This window comes from Eleginops maclovinus, chromosome 15 (genome assembly GCF_036324505.1).
Source record: "Eleginops maclovinus isolate JMC-PN-2008 ecotype Puerto Natales chromosome 15, JC_Emac_rtc_rv5, whole genome shotgun sequence".
Lineage (NCBI taxonomy): Eukaryota > Metazoa > Chordata > Actinopteri > Perciformes > Eleginopidae > Eleginops > Eleginops maclovinus.
This window is the reverse complement of record NC_086363.1, coordinates 13,724,946-13,742,215: the sequence shown is the minus strand read 5'-3', so window position 1 is coordinate 13,742,215 and position 17,270 is coordinate 13,724,946. Positions and strand designations below refer to the sequence as shown.

Genomic DNA, 17,270 nt, shown 5'->3' with positions numbered 1-17,270 from the left:
CATACTTTTTTTTGTTCCTCTACTGTGACATGTCTCCATGCTTTAATGTTCAAAAAGCTCTTTATTTTTCTCCTACTGCCTGTGCTGCAGCACCTCTTTTCACACTCTGTCTAAAACCAGAGCCCAGTCTGCTCTGATTGGTTTGTTGGCCGGCTCTGTGATTGGTGAACTTCAGAGATGTCCTGACCCATAGCCTATTGCGTACAATGAGTTGGAGCGCTAGCCAATAGAAGCACAAGTGTTACATGGTGATGTAATTATGGTACAGAAGTAAACAAAAGTCCAGTCAAGACGTTTCAGGCAGGGAGAGAAACTCCAGACACAGACACAGTATGACTGCTGCCATTATTTTGCTTCAATCCATGGTTTTTAATCCTTCTCATATTTTTAAACAAAGCTTGTAACACATGTTCCTGTTGTTTTCCTTTATCACATTTCATTGTATGTGTAAAAGCATACATTGTCCTCGTAGCTTTGTAGTTTGTGTGTTTGTATTTTCCAGACAACATAAACAATGTGTCCTTCTCAGTCTCTGCTCCCCAGCAGAATCCCAACAGGCAACAGGAGATAAGACAAGCCCGGTCGCCCATGACAACTGTGACCACTCAGAGGCCTCCGTGCATAACAGCAACTAGGAAGTGAGCTAATTAACCCGGAGTTCAAGACGGAAGGAGAGTGACTTTTTAATAAGATTCTCCTGGTTATATAAACAAACTCCCAGGAATATTATCAACCCCGTCCGTCCGTCCATCTGCTGCAGGGAAGAGGAGGAGGAGAAGGTGTCCTGTAACTGCGCTTTAATGACGTACACCAGGACAGCAGAAGAGGAGAGGACCACAGGGTGCTGCCTGAAAGGTACACTAAGCAGACACATACACACACACACACACACACACAGACATGTACTTGCACAGAGACATATTATCAGATTTGACATAGTACTTTCTGAAAGGATCTTCCCTGAGTGCTTTCATTCATTGGCCTAGCCTTCTTCACTTTGCCCTAAATATTCTAATGTAAACGTAATCCTAAACCCGAACATAACCCAGAAGTAATACTAACATTAAACCTTACTTCTCTGGGTCAAATTATGATTGAAAATAAAGCATTATCCTTAAACAATGTCCTAAACCCTAGCATTGTAGATGGATGAGGAAAAGCACACTAGTCTAGGACTATTGTCACTATATTTACTTGTGAATTTAGTCTTCCTGAGCACAAAAGAGGAATGAGCATGCACTTGTTCCGAGGGATTTTCTTTCTAATGTTTCAGCAGGTTCAGTCTAGTAGTAGGGATTGGGAAACAATACTTTAATCACGCAGGAGGATAGTTAAAATCAATTTGGCATTGGGGTTTCCACTTAGCCTAAGAAAAGTCTTGTATAATTCATTTTGTGGCTAAGGAGGAATGTTTTTATGTCAGAAAAAATAAGGTGAGGTCATTAGGGTTATTTTGGGTTGGCATAACAACTGCTTATTAACTAACTAGGAGTGTTCAGTTTGAAATATGCAGAATTTGACCTTGCAGGGATTGTCTATTCTGTCTAAGAGTCTGTGAGTTAAGATAGCTCTGCCTCTGCTGCATGTGTGACTTGTGAGAGAAAGAGTTAAGAACTTTATTCTCCATCACTAAATTGATAGCATAGAAATAAAAAGTCATCATCATTTTGTTACGGAAGATGTCAACTTTATTCACATCCAGTCAGCAGTTTTTAATATTTACTGTGTCCATCCTGTCAATGACTCACACAGTAAAAGTTAAAAAAAGAAAAACTATTTCAGTTGTATAGCCTAACCTGGGGCTGACCTGGATAGCCATGGTCAGAAACAGAATAACGCGCAATGAAGTCAGTACTGAGTGCCTCAGTCAGACACAGAGTAGCCTCTATAAGAGAAACAGAGGAGCATTACTGTGACTCTACAAAGGGAGGAGGGGGAAGCAGTGTTTGTCTTTTATCAGCGCATGGCGGCTACAGTAGTCAGCTGTTAGAAAAGCAAAAGCAGGGAGGAGCTGGCCGATTCTTGTTCTGCTGGATGACTCACTCTGCCAACCCGAGCCACACTCATTCAGTCGTTTGCGCACATTCGCACACACATTAACGCGCAGACACGTTTGGAGGGGGGCGTGCTGCAGCAGCTGAAAAGGGGTTCCTAATCAAAGCGCTCCCGGGCCGTTCATTCTCCACTGGAGGGCGAGTGGTACAAGAGCACCGGGACACTCCGGCAGCACCGAGACAGAGCGACAGGCGCGGGGAGACGGGATAGAGCCGCAGCAACAGCAACAGCAGCAGCAGCAGCAGCTGGAAGACACATAGAGAGACACAGACAGGCAGCCACACACACAGAAAATCCCGACCTGGACTCTGCAAAGCATCATTTCTTTCCACCGTCGGATTAAACCCGTCCCCAACACCGAATCCGTAAGAAACAAACATTCAGCCTTCTGTAATGTCTCTCATAAAGAAATATATAGAGTAACCGTACTGTTAAACAATGGCTAGACTGTGTTGAATTGTTTGTTTAGCTGCTGACCGGATGCAGGACCTTTTTCATTTGAACTCCATCACGCTAGCTTTCAGAGGCTCGCTGCAAATCCTGCTCTCATCATTCAGACATCCTCTCCATGCTCACTGTCTCTGTCACACACACAGCTGGAGACAGTAGCTTTTTTGCTAGCTAGCTAGCCAGACGCATTAAATGGACCTTTTAGCAATTTCATATCGAATGTACAGTCGCTTTGCCCGGCACTCTGGCTTCTCTTGCAGGTAAATACGATGCAGCAGGCAGCCGCCGCGGCTTGGTAACTTTATGAAAGGCAGGGTTATTGATGTTTCCGACGGCTGGGTGGCTAGCCAGTGCAGCTAGCTGTAGCGGGACACATCAGAAAACAACCGGCCGATAACAGGCACACTGCACACTGCACAGGGGCCATAAAAGTCAACGGACTAAACGACACAGCATGGGTTTTATCTCTCTATATGTGTTTGTACATTGTGGCTTGCTGCACTGTAGTATTAGCATATTATTAACCTGACAAATCATCTCGGTAAAATGTTAATTAAATCTGTTTAACTGGTGCATTGAAAGACTGCTATTGCCAGTCGTGTAGGCAGCAAAGTGAATCTGTGAGCTGCAGCTGCCATGCATACATCCCAGACAGCAAGCTGTCAATGCTGTCAGAACCAGAAAGTTTCTTCTATTGTCAGTTTGAGTCTTTCTTCAATGTCATCAATCGTTAGCCAATAAACAATTAGAGGATATCACTGTAATTATTTTTCGGGTGTAATGTCTACCAAAAAAAAGCAGTCTATTTTCCTAAAGTAAATGAGTGAAAAACAACCGACACCTTGACATTGAGTTAAGGTTAAATCAATGTCAGGTTATTCTTTGGAACTTCTCATCCATTTGGGGGGGGGGGGGGGGGGGGGAATTCTCTGGAATTGGCACAAATGACAGTAGCTTGGTGTTAACAGTCAGACAGCAGGTTTCTACTTTCAAAACCTGTTTTATCACACACACCCAGAAGGTACAGAGTGTTATTTGTTCAGGGAAAAACTACAGGTAACTCAGTTAGGTTATTTGCAGAGCAAATAGCCCATCATGTATGATTTTGTTAAAGGTTTTGCTTGTCTGGCTGCCTTCAAAATGATTTGATCAATGCGTGTGGCCTTAACACGCTTGTTCGGATATTCCACCTGTTCCCAAATACATTTAGAGACGTATTTGCAAAGGAACTTTATTTTCTTCCTGTAAAAGCTGTATTACAGTTTATCTTAATGTTATTTGGCCACCATATCTAATCTCAACAGACTTTTTGTCAGGGACCGCAGTGTGTGTTATTGTCTATACATGTAAAAATACAGAAGAAGCTGGTCCCCCACCCCTGCCTCCAAAGTGTGTCCTCATCTGCCCGTGAAAGATCACAACTATTATGCAAAGAAAAACAAATTATGCTCTGGCTTATTGACATTTCTGCTTAAATGCTTCACTGGTGATTACCGAGGCAAACAGTGCCCTCCCACACACAGTAACAATCCCTTACCTGTGGCTTAAACCCGGACTCTGAAGCATTTTGATGAATAGTGGTGGCTTAAGAAGCTTAAAGGCTAACTGAGGGTGTGCAGGTGTTTTTATTATTTTCTTTTTTCGGAGCAGATGACGTTGTAAATGCTGTATCTTCAGTGCTCTCAGTGCTCAGTGCCTTGATGGAATAATAACGGGCTGCAGAACAGTCAGTGCTATCCTGCTGTACGTGTATTTGGTAATCAGATGTTTCTACAATTATAAGGGCCTTAATCATAATCCCAACCATTTTTTAAAAAATGGTATCCTATAATCATGATTATCAAGCTATTAGTTTAGTGGATTTTAATGGATATAAATAACTGCACTTTTTTGATTTTGGTATTGCTGATGTTCTATTTTCTTAGGATTCAGTCGATTTTGGTAAGCTATGACTGGCAATCTTTTGGCAGTTATCATGTTTTTTGGTTTTTTTATACCGGTGTAGAGAGAAGACGCTAAATATTAACCTCAATCTTGCCCATCCCCATATGGCAGTTGCAGCCTTATACTTAGTGGTCTTGTTTTTCATTTTGCTCTTAGCCTAATGAAATCAATGTTCTTGTCTGGCCTCAAGTGAATAGCATGTACGTGTAATGCAAGTCGGGCAGTGGGGATGCAATTAATTCACCGTTCAGAATTGGATAAATTGAAAGAAAATTGCTTTATTTTGTCCAATATCTCTGTGCATTTAGCAAGACATATCTTTGTTTGAGTCACAGAGAGGGCTAAACACAAAAACTAGATTTCGACTTTGGGATTAAATGACACCGTGTAATGGAGGAGAAGGAAGGAAAAACAGCGTCCTGTTTGGCACAAACATGCCAAGCCTAGTATTACAGATTAAGGGTTTACAAATGTGACTAAAGATACAGCATGAGGCACACATTGGATAGTCTTAACTTTTTATATCTTTTTGTCTCTTCGATTTTGTTTGTTTCACCGCTGAGCATTAGCCAGCGTCATATTAAACTATAGCAATTTGTGGGGTTATTCTAGAGAATCAGAATCCAGTTTATTGACAGGTACGATTACACATAAAGGGAATTTGGTTTTGTGCCTGGTGGTGCGAACATAAACAATCTAAGAAAATAAGTTGCAAGAGAGGTTTTGCTACAATCCACCTCTTTTCCTGCCAGTTTACTGTACATCTCAACTGCTTGTTTTTGTTCTGAGTGCTGGTTTGCTCTCTTGCTCGTTTCTTAAAAAACATTTAGCACTTCATATTGTTATAATCAGGAGGATTTTTTTTCTTGATTAGCTCAAATCTCTCCAGTTCGGTATCATGAGAATTAGAATTGCACAATAAATGTACTTTTTTTTTTTTAAATGCAAAATGAACGAGTGCGATATTCAAAGGATGCACAATATTTGTTTGGCTAAATGTGGCGAAGAGGTACTTTAGAGCTCTAGAAATATCCAAGCCTACAAAAAGTATTGTACAGACTTGACTGAAGATATTTGTTTGGTACATTTGTTTATTTGATCCTCTTAAAAAAAAACTGACCATAAATATGTATATATCTGTTATAGAATCAAAAAAATACAAAGACAAAATAAAATGCTTGAAAAAAATGGTATATTAAAAAATGCTGATTGTTTTAATGCCATAATAAATCAACCTCTTTGTTTGGATGTGGTTATCAGGGATCACAGATCAGATTCTTCTTATAGCACTGTTGACAAAGCTTAAGTCACTTGTGGATGTCTGAAGGCCTCACAGAGAGCTCTATTAATGTAAAAGTGCAGACAGACACCGATTGACAGGCCTAGTGTTGTGGAAGTATGTCAAAAACATGTTGAACCACAGCCCTCCCCATGTCTGCCTTATTGTTGGAGTCTGAAAGCTAGGGCTGTTAAGCTGTTTGTCGATATTGTGATTTACTTTATGTTTTCCTTGGCAGGGGAGCAACGGGATGTGGTATGTGCTCGTCTCTCTGTGTGGTTCCTACTGTACAGCAGAGGTTCAGACCTCCAGCCAAATAAGTCCAGATTCAAGCCCCAGTGATTTATGAATTTCTCTCCCCTTCTTACTGTATGTCCTTTTTTGTCTCTGCAGGCCAAGACATGAGCTTCTCCCACTGAGCGTTATTGATGCTGAACTGGTGAGTTTTTGGGGTTAACTGCCAGTCACTCCTGCAAACTACAGCGCTTTACTTTTATTCAGTCTCAGTTTCTGTCTCATAGCACCGCTGGCGACCATCTGGTAGCGATTTGATAAAAAAAATATGGAGACCTCTTCAATATGAGCTTTTTGTTCCTGCATCCGGTTCATGATTGCATATTAATTACTTTAAGGTAATCTATTAAAGTGTATAAAAACATCTGGCTTCTGCCTGCCGGTACCTCTACCTGATACATTATGTAATGCTGTCCCGGTGTGTAATCCAATGTGTTTCTGGATACACAAAATAGCAAGGTAAACCAAAAGACAGCACGTATCTAGGATTTTCCTTCCATCTTACATTTTTAGCTCAAACACCCATCCAGCTCTTACTTTGCCTCTCATCGCTGAGGTCTCATCAGTGAATATAGGTTGCCTTTCCCTCCAAAGTGTTCAACACTGCAAACAAGTTGCATCAAGAGCTGGAAACAACTGACACTTTATTGGATTTGTGCTAAATGATGAAAGCGAGAGGAGCAATTCTTCACCGTATCTTTCACACAAGACTGATGTACAGCACTCGCCGATCCACAGCCAGACATCACTCATTGATAAGCAGGCTGCGTGGCTGCTGCTGCTGCTGCTATACGCTCCTTGATGCCAAGCTAGAAACTGTAATGGGACTGAGAGGTGATTGCTCTCTATAATATGTTCAGTATTAATAATGTAATGTGTGTGTAGCACGCAGGCTGTCTGTTGGCTTGGTCCAATTAATTTTCAAATGCTTTAAGCTTCACTTTTACAGAGAGAGGTTTACTTTTTCATAATCCTAAATTCTATTTGCTTCATTGCAGGTAGGCTGTAAGTACTTAAGTGTATGACATACGACGATGAATAGAACATTCTTTAAAAATACTGTCGTGAGGAAGATATTGTTTCAATAAACAGAAGATATACTTTGATAGCTTGAAACCAACAAGTGAACCACTTCGCCATTTTGAAACAGTAACATGAGAGTATTTCTGACGAGGAGAACATCAGTGCAATGGCAAAAATAAAGCACTTAAGTTAGCTTTATAAGGGCCCTGTTACGTAGTATTTAGTACCTTTTACCGTGACATGTTTGGATGCCTTAATGTTCAAAAAGCTCTTTATTTTTCTCATACTGCCTGTGCTGCGGCACCTCTTTTCACCTTCTGTCTGAACCTGTATATAAAACAAAGCCCTGTGTAGAAACAGCTTTCACACATTGTCGTAAATATGCATCTCAGATTATCCTGCTGAATCTAAATATTTCCGAGCATTGTTATCTCCTGGTTAGTTCCATAGATCGATGGCCACATAAATAACTCAACAGCACTTTCATAATAATCCAGTAGTATTTATGCCTCTCAGTTAAATTCATTGGAGGCAATATCATAAGTTATTCCCCTAATATATTTGTAGTACATTAATAGGTCATTGGTCATGATGAGCCTTTGATCATCGGCTCTTCTCTGTTTTTGGGATTTGTAAAATATTATATAACTTGGCACAGTTTGTAGTGGTTCTAGGCCTATGAACAATTCAGTAGAAGAGGCGGTGACTGTAGCACTAGCATGCTGTTTGTCCATTTGGTCCTAATGTGGCTGCATGTAAGCAAAGATATGTCCGACGGAAACAAAGTTCCCTTTCTTTATAGTCAATGAGGGATTAAATGCCTCGCAACAGACACGGTTCATGTTTTCTGAGTTTCAAGGAAACTGTGTTCCTGGTAACATGTTACTAGCACATAATCTACCTGGCTTCTACACATTATACAGGTAAATACAATACAGTGGTTCAAGTCCAGGCTCAATTTGCTTTGTATTACAATGATAGAGATCCTCTAAAGCAGCCTATCAAAGGGTTATTATATGTAATGAGCATTCCTGTGGTAAATTGACAGCTATATGTGTTTAAAAACCTATTTTGGCTCATTGTTCTTTTACATAAAAAAAAAAAAAAAATCCCAGAAGTAATACTTAAGAACAGCAGGCTCATCCAGTCTTAGATTCAATGGTGCCACAAATAAAGCACCTTAATCATTTTCAAATGATGAAAAAACCACCAGTAATAGCAGCAGTGTTAATAGCAGAGCCAACATACCGACATTATTTCCTGTTGTGTTTGCACGGATCCAGCACCCTGTAACTCTGTCCTAACCTCAGCGGCAGTTTCAGACGTCAGCGGCAGTTTCAGACCTCAGCGGCAGTTTCAGACCTCAGCGGCAGTTTCAGACCTTGACATTCATTGAAAATATAGATGTGACAGTCACTCATGGCAGCATCCACTTTCACTTTCAAAGGAACTGTGTCTTGAAGTGTATTGCAGTGGTCGGGAAAAAATGGAAGCTTCGAAAACGGAAAACCAAAGCACTTCATTAAAATGTGCTGAACTAATTAAAATATAAAGTTAGAGGAAGAAGAAGAAGGGAATGTTTTGAAAAGATTGTAACATTTCTAATTTGGGTATTGGAAAAAACCAAGTATAAAAAAAGAAAATTAGAAACTTTAAAATGTCTACTGACGCTTACTAACTGTGGTTGGCATGATCTAGACTAAGCTTAATGTTTCGTAGCCAAAAAATACATAATACGTTATGCCTTCAACGTGAAACACTTAGTGGATGCAAAGCTAGTTTAATTGAACCACCCTTGTTTCATTATCGGCTTGAAATACAACACAGCTGTCCATAACCTGACCTCAACCCTAACTGCCCCGGATGTTGTAGTATTAATTTGCAATTGCTGTGTTTGCTGCTTAAAAAAAGAGAGATCAATGATGAGAGAGTGTCTTCACAGCAAGGGTAAGTGTGGCTGTAGGGTAACTCTAATGACGGCGGGGGGGTACTCTCTGCAGACTCTGAGCCAGCAGAGAGATGGAGGGAAAGAGAGGTGGATAGCAAATAGCAGACATAAAGAGAGGGAGCTGCTTACTTTCACACCAACAGATGGGATCCGCCATCACCAAGTCAATATTTACAGTTTTCGAACAAAAAGTTGGCAGCATTAGTTGGGCTGATTCAGTAGCAGGCAGCAGGAGAGTCCTGGTTTGTGTGAAAGACTCTTGGAAGAGTAAAAACAACACTTCAGTGGTAATAATTGTTGCTCTGTTGCACATGTGGCTCTAAAAATACTTTGCATAGAGCTCTTAGAGCCACCCCTACAGTCTTGGATTCCCCCCCCCTCCCTCGCCTTTTTTTTAAATGCACACATGCTCGCAGTGTGCACACTCACTTTACCCATGGCTCAATCCACTGTGGGGATACATGTGAACGCAATTTGCACTTCCAATTAAACTGTCGACCTCTGCTCCAGAATGCAAAACTTGATTTTGTAACATCCTCTGCTGGATAGCTATTATTACCCAGCCAGCCCAGTGATGGAGGGAATAAGGGCTGCATGATACACTGAAGATCATTGAAGTCAGCAAAATATTTTATATATTGAAAGTATTTATTCAGAGAAACTAAGACGTCTTTAGAGACACTTGACTATTCGTTGCTTTTTGTGTTTTCTAATGTATTGAGTTATTTGTCTGTATGACATGAAGGGGGACATGAACACATCTTAAACCTCACCTAATAAAAATAAATAACTGACTTGGAGCAGGCTGTGGTTTGGCCTACAAAAAAGGTTAAAATAAACAAGAAATCAAAGCTGTTTTTGAGTAAGAAAACTGTTTTTTTAGAAGCCATGTGTAAAACAGTAAGCTACAAAGGTGTCAAAATCGGATAACCCCTTCAGCAACAAGGGCTCTGTATGTGTTTAAAAGGGATTCATCTTATTCACATTAAGATGTGAGAATGAGAAAGAATCATAGCTGAATACATTAGGCTAGTGTTAGCCTAAAGCCTGCTGCTGTGCCTCTAACACATGACTTACTGACCAGATCAGATGACTACATAAACAACAGGAATTTGACTTCTTCTCTTTTTTTTTTTTTAAGCGCTGCTCTTATCTATCCAGAGAAAAAATGTTGCGTGTTAAATGTGTGTTATATGCAATAAGACCCTCTATAATCAACCCACTGAGTTACCAGGTAACATGCCAATGTGATTGTGTAACATTTAACAGCTGATCTTTCCCCTTATCATGCTCAGTTTGGTTGAAATTCAGAGTACAGAGCAGGGGCCAATTGAGCCTTTTTTGTTATTGACTTGCATAATCTGTGAGAGGATGCTTATGCTAATATCCCAGAGAGGAACACTATAAAGTATTTAATATGGGCCTAATTTACGTCTTCATTTGTCTTGTGTTTTGAAAGACTCAAGTGGCTTTTAATAGCATTTATTGTTGGCCATTTTTTGGAGTGTACAACTCATTGAATAAAAAATGCTCCCTGAACTCTATGAGTCAGGGAAACAAACAATTTTGAGGCAGAGTATAAACACAGAGTATAAAAGAAAAACAGTTCCCTCTCAGGGATTTCCGACCAGCACCAGATATTTGTCAAGCGCCTGCAGCAATTTTTCATGAGACACTTCTCGCATGTCATTTAAACAAACGTCAGGGCTTAGCACATGAATCCATTAGAGGGCTATCATAACAAACTGTGGAAGTAACGTAAAGTTTATAAAAGTGTCCCAATCAAAGCACATCATGAGAGGATTGTTGTAAATTGTATTTTGGCAAGTGCTGGAAGACATTTTTCGTGCTAAATGACACATTTGAAAGTTATACCACGAGAGAGAACAGGAAATTATATTTACTGTATATATCACATATTATATATCCAGTTTTTCCGAGCTGCACTTTCTTAATCCTGAAGGCAATTACTCAGTGAAATCCTCTCCAGCAGCCTGCATTGTCTCCATGCACCATTAGCAAGTGAGTCACGTCTGGTAGAAAGCAGCTGATAAAGAACAGATAATGTTGCCTAAATTAAGTACGAAGGAAAGATGTAAAGTGGCAAGGCAACAAAGAGGAGGATGATCATTTTACAACAAAGTTTATTAGTCATGGGTCAGTTAAAAATGAACTCACTATGTTGTTTAAGCAACCCCTGATGATGGAGATCATTTATACAATTAGGCAAAGATGGAATCATTGAGAAGTAAAATTGTATGACTTTTTTTTAGCACGGTAAAACAAATTGTAATTTTTCATAATGTCTTGAAATAAAGCCCCTCTGAGACATGCACTTCATTATGGAAAAAGCACTGTTATCTTGTATGACAGTTCTAGGTTCAAAGAAGCCTGCATCATGACGGCAAAAGTTCAGGTCTTAGATCAGATCACTCAAAGAAAGTGTTTTCTTTAATTGCATTTTTCGATGAATATTCAGCCTAACACTTCACTCGTCCTGGTTGATTTTGTCTGCCTGTGGTTGCTATGGTAACACAACATTGTATACCACAGGTCCCATGAGTTCTGGGGGCAGCAAACACTCTTTGAGCAGCTGTTTTGTCAGAAATTCAAATGATAAAAAGCTTGCATACCTAATTTTCCTTCAATCTTTTAGTGTGTTGGCTTTTTACAACCACCTCCAAAATGGCCGACTCGCTAACAATGAAACAATCATATTTAAGAGAAGTATAATAGAATGTACAAACTTTGAATTTCCTAAAAACAATGCCAACCATAAATGGGATCAAACAGTTGCTTTGTTTTAATGAAACTTTTATTGGCTTATCAGCAAATATAAAGTAGATGAGAGTCGCAAAGTAACGTCAGCCTTTGAAAGTACAGGACACCTTTTTCTGTCTCTATCGGCATTTTCCAAACCCCCACTAGACTCTGACAGGGCCACCCTCCCTTTCATATACCAGATTCCATAGTGTGAAAATTACAGCTTCATATGAAAAAAGATGTATCGTGATGACGTTTTTATGTGTAGGCAAACCGGGATGTTTGCATTCCAAGGATTTACTTCAGTCACACCAGTGGGATTTTTCCATTGGATTTTGAAAAATACAGAAAACAAGATCTGTGGCAAACAAATGTTTTTGATACCTTTTGATAGACTCCGGTTTTTTAAAGATGCATAAAGGCTTCATAATACTAAACTTAAAGATCTTGTGAGCTTGTTTTAACCCCTGACCTTGTCTGGGGAATCAAAAAACATTGACTTTAAGACAAGGGAGCTCATAAATGCTAAAATGCTAACTCCTCTCCGGGTTTCGAACTCATTCCTGCATCTAGTGATAATGTCATGTTTCAGTAGTCATAATGCAATATTAATATTTATATATTTTACACATTACATGTGTGAAAAGGGCTAAAGTAACTGAAGTCTTTATCCTTACAGTGTGTCAGGACATCCAGTGAGTGCACATTTAGCTCTATAATGGCTGTCCGTGTTAGCTGAGGTCGAGTGGGTTTCTTCCCGTTGGTAATGAAGAACATGTCCATGGAAAGTGCGAGATCCCGGACTCCACCAATGCTAATGTAATGTAATAAAACATTAGCCAGCACATTGTTTGACAGGTAGAAGTGCTCTCCCAGTGTATGTGGCCTTCATTTTGTCCTTTTTAAAGACAGTCGTCGATCTTTCTGCCACCAAAAAGAGTGACATTTTCTCTGTTTTCCCTCTGTGACTCACTGAGTAGAAATCTCACCTTTTCTCTCTGCCTGGATTTGATTCTCTCTGGCTGCCTCTCCTTGGCCCTCAGGGATTCACCTCCTGACAGCATCACAGAGAATAGATGTGAATATGAATATGAAAAGTCAAAGTGTATTTGATAGGTTTGGTGCATGAGCATCTCTCACTCTCTGTATTACTGCATTGCTGTCCTTCATCATTCTCTGCTTCTCTCACTTACCATTTTAATTTCACTTGTGTTGTACTGAGGCTTGTTGCATCGTGTCGTTCAATCTTTTCGAGCTGCTCCTGGTCTTTTGGTTGGTTTCTCGCTTATTTGTATATTTACGATTCAGTCTTTGATGTTGATGAGTGTTCATATTAATTTATAAATAGCTGAACGTTTCTATATTTAAAGAGCTTTCAATAAGTCAGCAGTTCACTGCAGAAAATAAGACCAACTGCAGAATTACATTATGCAATATTTCTGCAAAATAGGGCCTGTGGTTTTTTTACTCAATCAATATCACGCCAAGTAAAAAAACAAAAAAAAAACAAGGTTTGAAAAAACCAAACTGATTGCCACAAGATAGCGAAGTACACAGAACAGGAACAGAATATCACAGAACTGTTTCAAGCAGAAAAACAAAAATAATTTGACATTTTGCAAATTGCATTGGAGACACAAGACTCAAAACAGGGGCGGTATCTTCCTGAAGGCTTTCGGCAATTTCACATTGTCGACAAGACATTTCATAACCCATCGTTTACCATAACATGTTGTTTTTACATATGTGGTTGTTGTTTTTTTGTGGATTTAACAACAAGTTGTTTCGGTAATTGGTTTGTTTTTGAGTATCTAGGAGTTTACATTTTTTCATGTATGTATGTAGCTGTTTTGTAATGCTATAAAGCTGCTTCGTATTAATCGTATGGACATGAGACAGGTCTCAATTTTCTCTTACATAAAATTCAGTGATAATGTTAGATTCTTTTAAAATGTTCGTGTTTGTGTAGATTTCCATCACAGTATCGGGCTTTAAAATAGAGATACGGTGTAAGAAACATCCTCCCACTGTTCGGAACCCAGCGTTTCATATCTCTGGCCACAGAATCAGCACTATCCAATCTGGTGTACCTACCTGACCCTCTCAGAAAACCCACTGCCCTATGGGACACAGCTGCACGGTAAAAAAGAAAGCTGGGTCTTTCAGAGTGCTGCTGTGGTGGGAGAATTGGTGTTTGATGTCCCCTGCACAGTGACTCTGAAAAAAGCAATATAGAAGATTAAGATAGCTGACATCAGGGTTGACATGAGAGTTATCCTCTTAATACCCTGACAGGTGCTGTTCATGGCGGCAAAGCAGCCCACAGTGAGTCCTGTAGAGAGCTGCATGTCAGGCTACAGGACGGGTCGATACCCTGAGGCGGTGACATATGCTTTTAGCTCTTGATCCACCCAGTCACTTCTGGAGTAGCTTATGAAGAGGTTAGCTGTTCCCCTCCCATTTATCAGTTATTAACTTAAATATATCACACCAAGATAAACTATATGCAAGTTTATTTGTGAAATTCTAGGCTTCAAGCTCACTCTTGTTTTGTTACCACTTTTTGCCTGAATGCGTGTGTAAAATCGTACATGCATGTTATTTTTAAACACGGTTATTCCAGGTAACTTGGATAATGTCACTTCCCCTGCCATAAGCCCAGTGTGTGATACATGAGGGAGTGTGTGTGTGGTTGGCTGTGTTAATAGTGCTGTCCTTTTAATCAACCCCCCTGTGTGTTCCCCCTGTAGAGCTGTCATTGGTTGAGTGATGATGGCGGAGCTGCCACTGTTTATAACATTTAAATCTGCCAGGCAGGGGTGAGATTACCAGCCCTCACCTGTTGCCCTAATCAAAGGAATTATTACTGCCCCGCTGGATGTTACTAAAAATAGCCCACCCTCTAAAAATAAACACACACAGTGAAAGGGTAGAGAGAGAGCCTATCAGGAAGCAAAGTACATCCATTGTTTGTTTGATTTTGTGTATCCATAATTGCACTGTACTGTAAGTGGTGCTTTCTGGGAGTTTCCATGGTTCCATGCTCAGCGCTGTTGTTTGCTTGGTTTTATTTATTTTATTTCATCAGCAAACTGCTGATATGTCAGCTCTTTGTATTTCTAATGTTTAGTTGTTTGCTGGTTAGCTGGATTAATCCACAGATTGATGGCTTGGATATCTCTCTGTTATCTGTTTTTATTATAGCTGTCTATGTGCTTCTCCTTCTGAACCCTACTTCTGTGTTCTCACCAAAATATTCAGCGGAACATAAATACCGGTCTCATGTCACATGGCTTCCCTTTTTTGGTGCAAAGTGTATACCCACTGATCCTCTCCCCTGCCTGATGAGGCCTTGTGAACAGCTCTCGGCCCGTGAGGCCACTTGACCTCTGGAATATTTGATCCACATAAGCTGCCACTGGGAGAGAGGCCCATCCACATGAAGAGGAGAGGAGAGAGGGAATGGGTGAGAAAGATGGAGAGAAAAAAATACATGGAAGCAGATGACTCAAAGGCCAGGATGGATGGGTTAATATAGAGTGGATCAATGGGAGATTACCTGTTGCAAATATATTGATGCCTTAAGTCGCCTCCTGAAAGAAACAACTGGCACAAAAGAGAAAGAAAATGTTTTTTGGTGAAAGTCTGTCATACATAACCGTTTTCTATTTTTATTTTATAATGCTTTTTATATGTGCTTGTATGCAGCTCAACCATGCCATAATAATCTTCGATGAGGTGCCATGCTGCTCTTCCATTCAAAGGGCCTGAGAGGCATGTGTTGTTTACACCATTGTTAGTTGATAACACACATCTATTCAACCCTTCAAAAATGATATGTGCCCATTGGACCAATGCTGTCTTTCAGAAATGAAAATGGTTGCTTAGTGATGACCTTTTAAAAAAGTATAATGCCATAAGGAAACTGAAACGGTATACTATTGTGAACTTTGCTATTATGTGCAATCTGAAAAATAATATCTTTGTATTGTCAGACTGTCCTTTCAGTACTTAGCCTCAATAATAAATGTTTCTGGTTAGCATGGTATGTCCTTGGTGCACATCGTGCAAAGGACAGCCTTGACATCTTCTTTATTATGGGTTTACATGTAATTCAGATTGTTACAGAGATGGTTCTATTGGGAAAGACTCACCCTCCAGGGCATGGCTATGCACGAAGAAATGGGGAGAGGGCTGGTGTAAATTGTGTTAATGTTTCCAGGATAATAACATATATATATATATATATATATATATATATATATAAAATACAGTCATTTGGTAATTACGACAACATTAAGTCCATACATCAACATGTTTAATGATAAAGGTAAAGGTTTCATCCTCTACTAAATGTATAGAAAAGACGTACTGGATGATAAGCCTTCTGCAAAACGGAACAAAGGGGTCACTCACAGGTCACTTTTTTGAAAACGTGTTTTTTACTAAACTTAGAAAAATCAACATTAACAAATTAGGCTAATCCCACATGTCAACAGCAACTTTCCCGCACTTGAAAGCTATCCTGCCGTGTAAAGAAACCATTAGCGTGCGCCACAGTTCCTGTCCTGCTCTGGGTAGAGCAAGATGGAGCTGTGATGAAGAGGTGAAGAAGGACACAGGCAGCGTCTAAGTGCAGGAAATGTTCAGGAATGTGTCTTGTCCCTAGTGCAAACATACTGTAAGGATAAAACATGGCTTGCCAAGTGGAGGATTATCCTCTTCTCCATCTATAGCTTTGTTCCTGTTTCACTCCTTCTGTCTGTCTTTCCGTCACCCCTATTACCCATCTGTACTTTACATTTAAAGCTTTTGGTAAACCATGCGCTCAGTGACAAACCTACCACTCTACAGCCACAGCAGATGCGGAGGTGGTGTCAGTTGTTTCTAATTTCCCCGCTCATTTCCGCCAATCTTTCTGATGAAAACAGCCTTTTCTTGAGGGAAGCAGTTTCCTATTACAGGTTTATTAAGCAGAAGCCAGAGGAATGATTAAAAATCTGAACAAGCCAAGAAGAATGAGGCACACCAGGGACGGCGGATGATTACACCACAGTGTGTGTGCATGCGTATGTTTTACGTTGTTTGTGTCGGTGTTTCCCCTGAAGGCATCACAAGCATCTGTAATATAACTGTAAGTGCAAGTACAAGATGAAGCTTAAATAATGAAGTCTCCTTTCTCTCCTTTTCCTTCTATTTATCTCTTTTTAGAGTGGTCCAGTGCTGTCCTCCGGTGTTTCCCCTCCCCTTCAATTTTCTGTCCCTGTGTCCTTCACCTGGTAAGTTCACCCTTCACACTTACCTCCGGCATATTCATACAGTTTAGAGGCTTTCAGTGTTTCTCATCCTTTACGTAATCAGCAGCGCCATGCCTGCCTTGGGCTGCCAATTGCTGTCACCTTTACAAAACAGAGCGTCATTCACTGGTGATGTTCACGGCGAGGCATTGTGCGAAGTCGGGAGGGTTTATAGCACATGATAGGCATACAGTATACATACAGCTGATGAGAACAC

General features: G+C 40.1%; 1 protein-coding gene across 3 annotated transcripts in view; it reads left to right on the top strand.

Annotated features, from left to right (window-relative positions):
* Positions 1 to 2,079: 2,079 nt before the first annotated feature.
* The window catches only part of LOC134876796 (1-phosphatidylinositol 4,5-bisphosphate phosphodiesterase beta-4-like), a 56,989-nt gene continuing 41,798 nt past the window's right edge, over positions 2,080 to 17,270 (top strand). For 2 of the 3 annotated variants that reach the window (XM_063901955.1, XM_063901953.1), the window contains exons 1-3: positions 2,080 to 2,420; positions 6,122 to 6,167; positions 16,968 to 17,035. The gene's annotated coding sequence lies outside the window, so the exon portion shown is untranslated. The remainder of the gene's footprint in view (positions 2,421 to 6,121; positions 6,168 to 16,967; positions 17,036 to 17,270) is intronic. The other variant, XM_063901954.1, reaches the window with a different exon arrangement.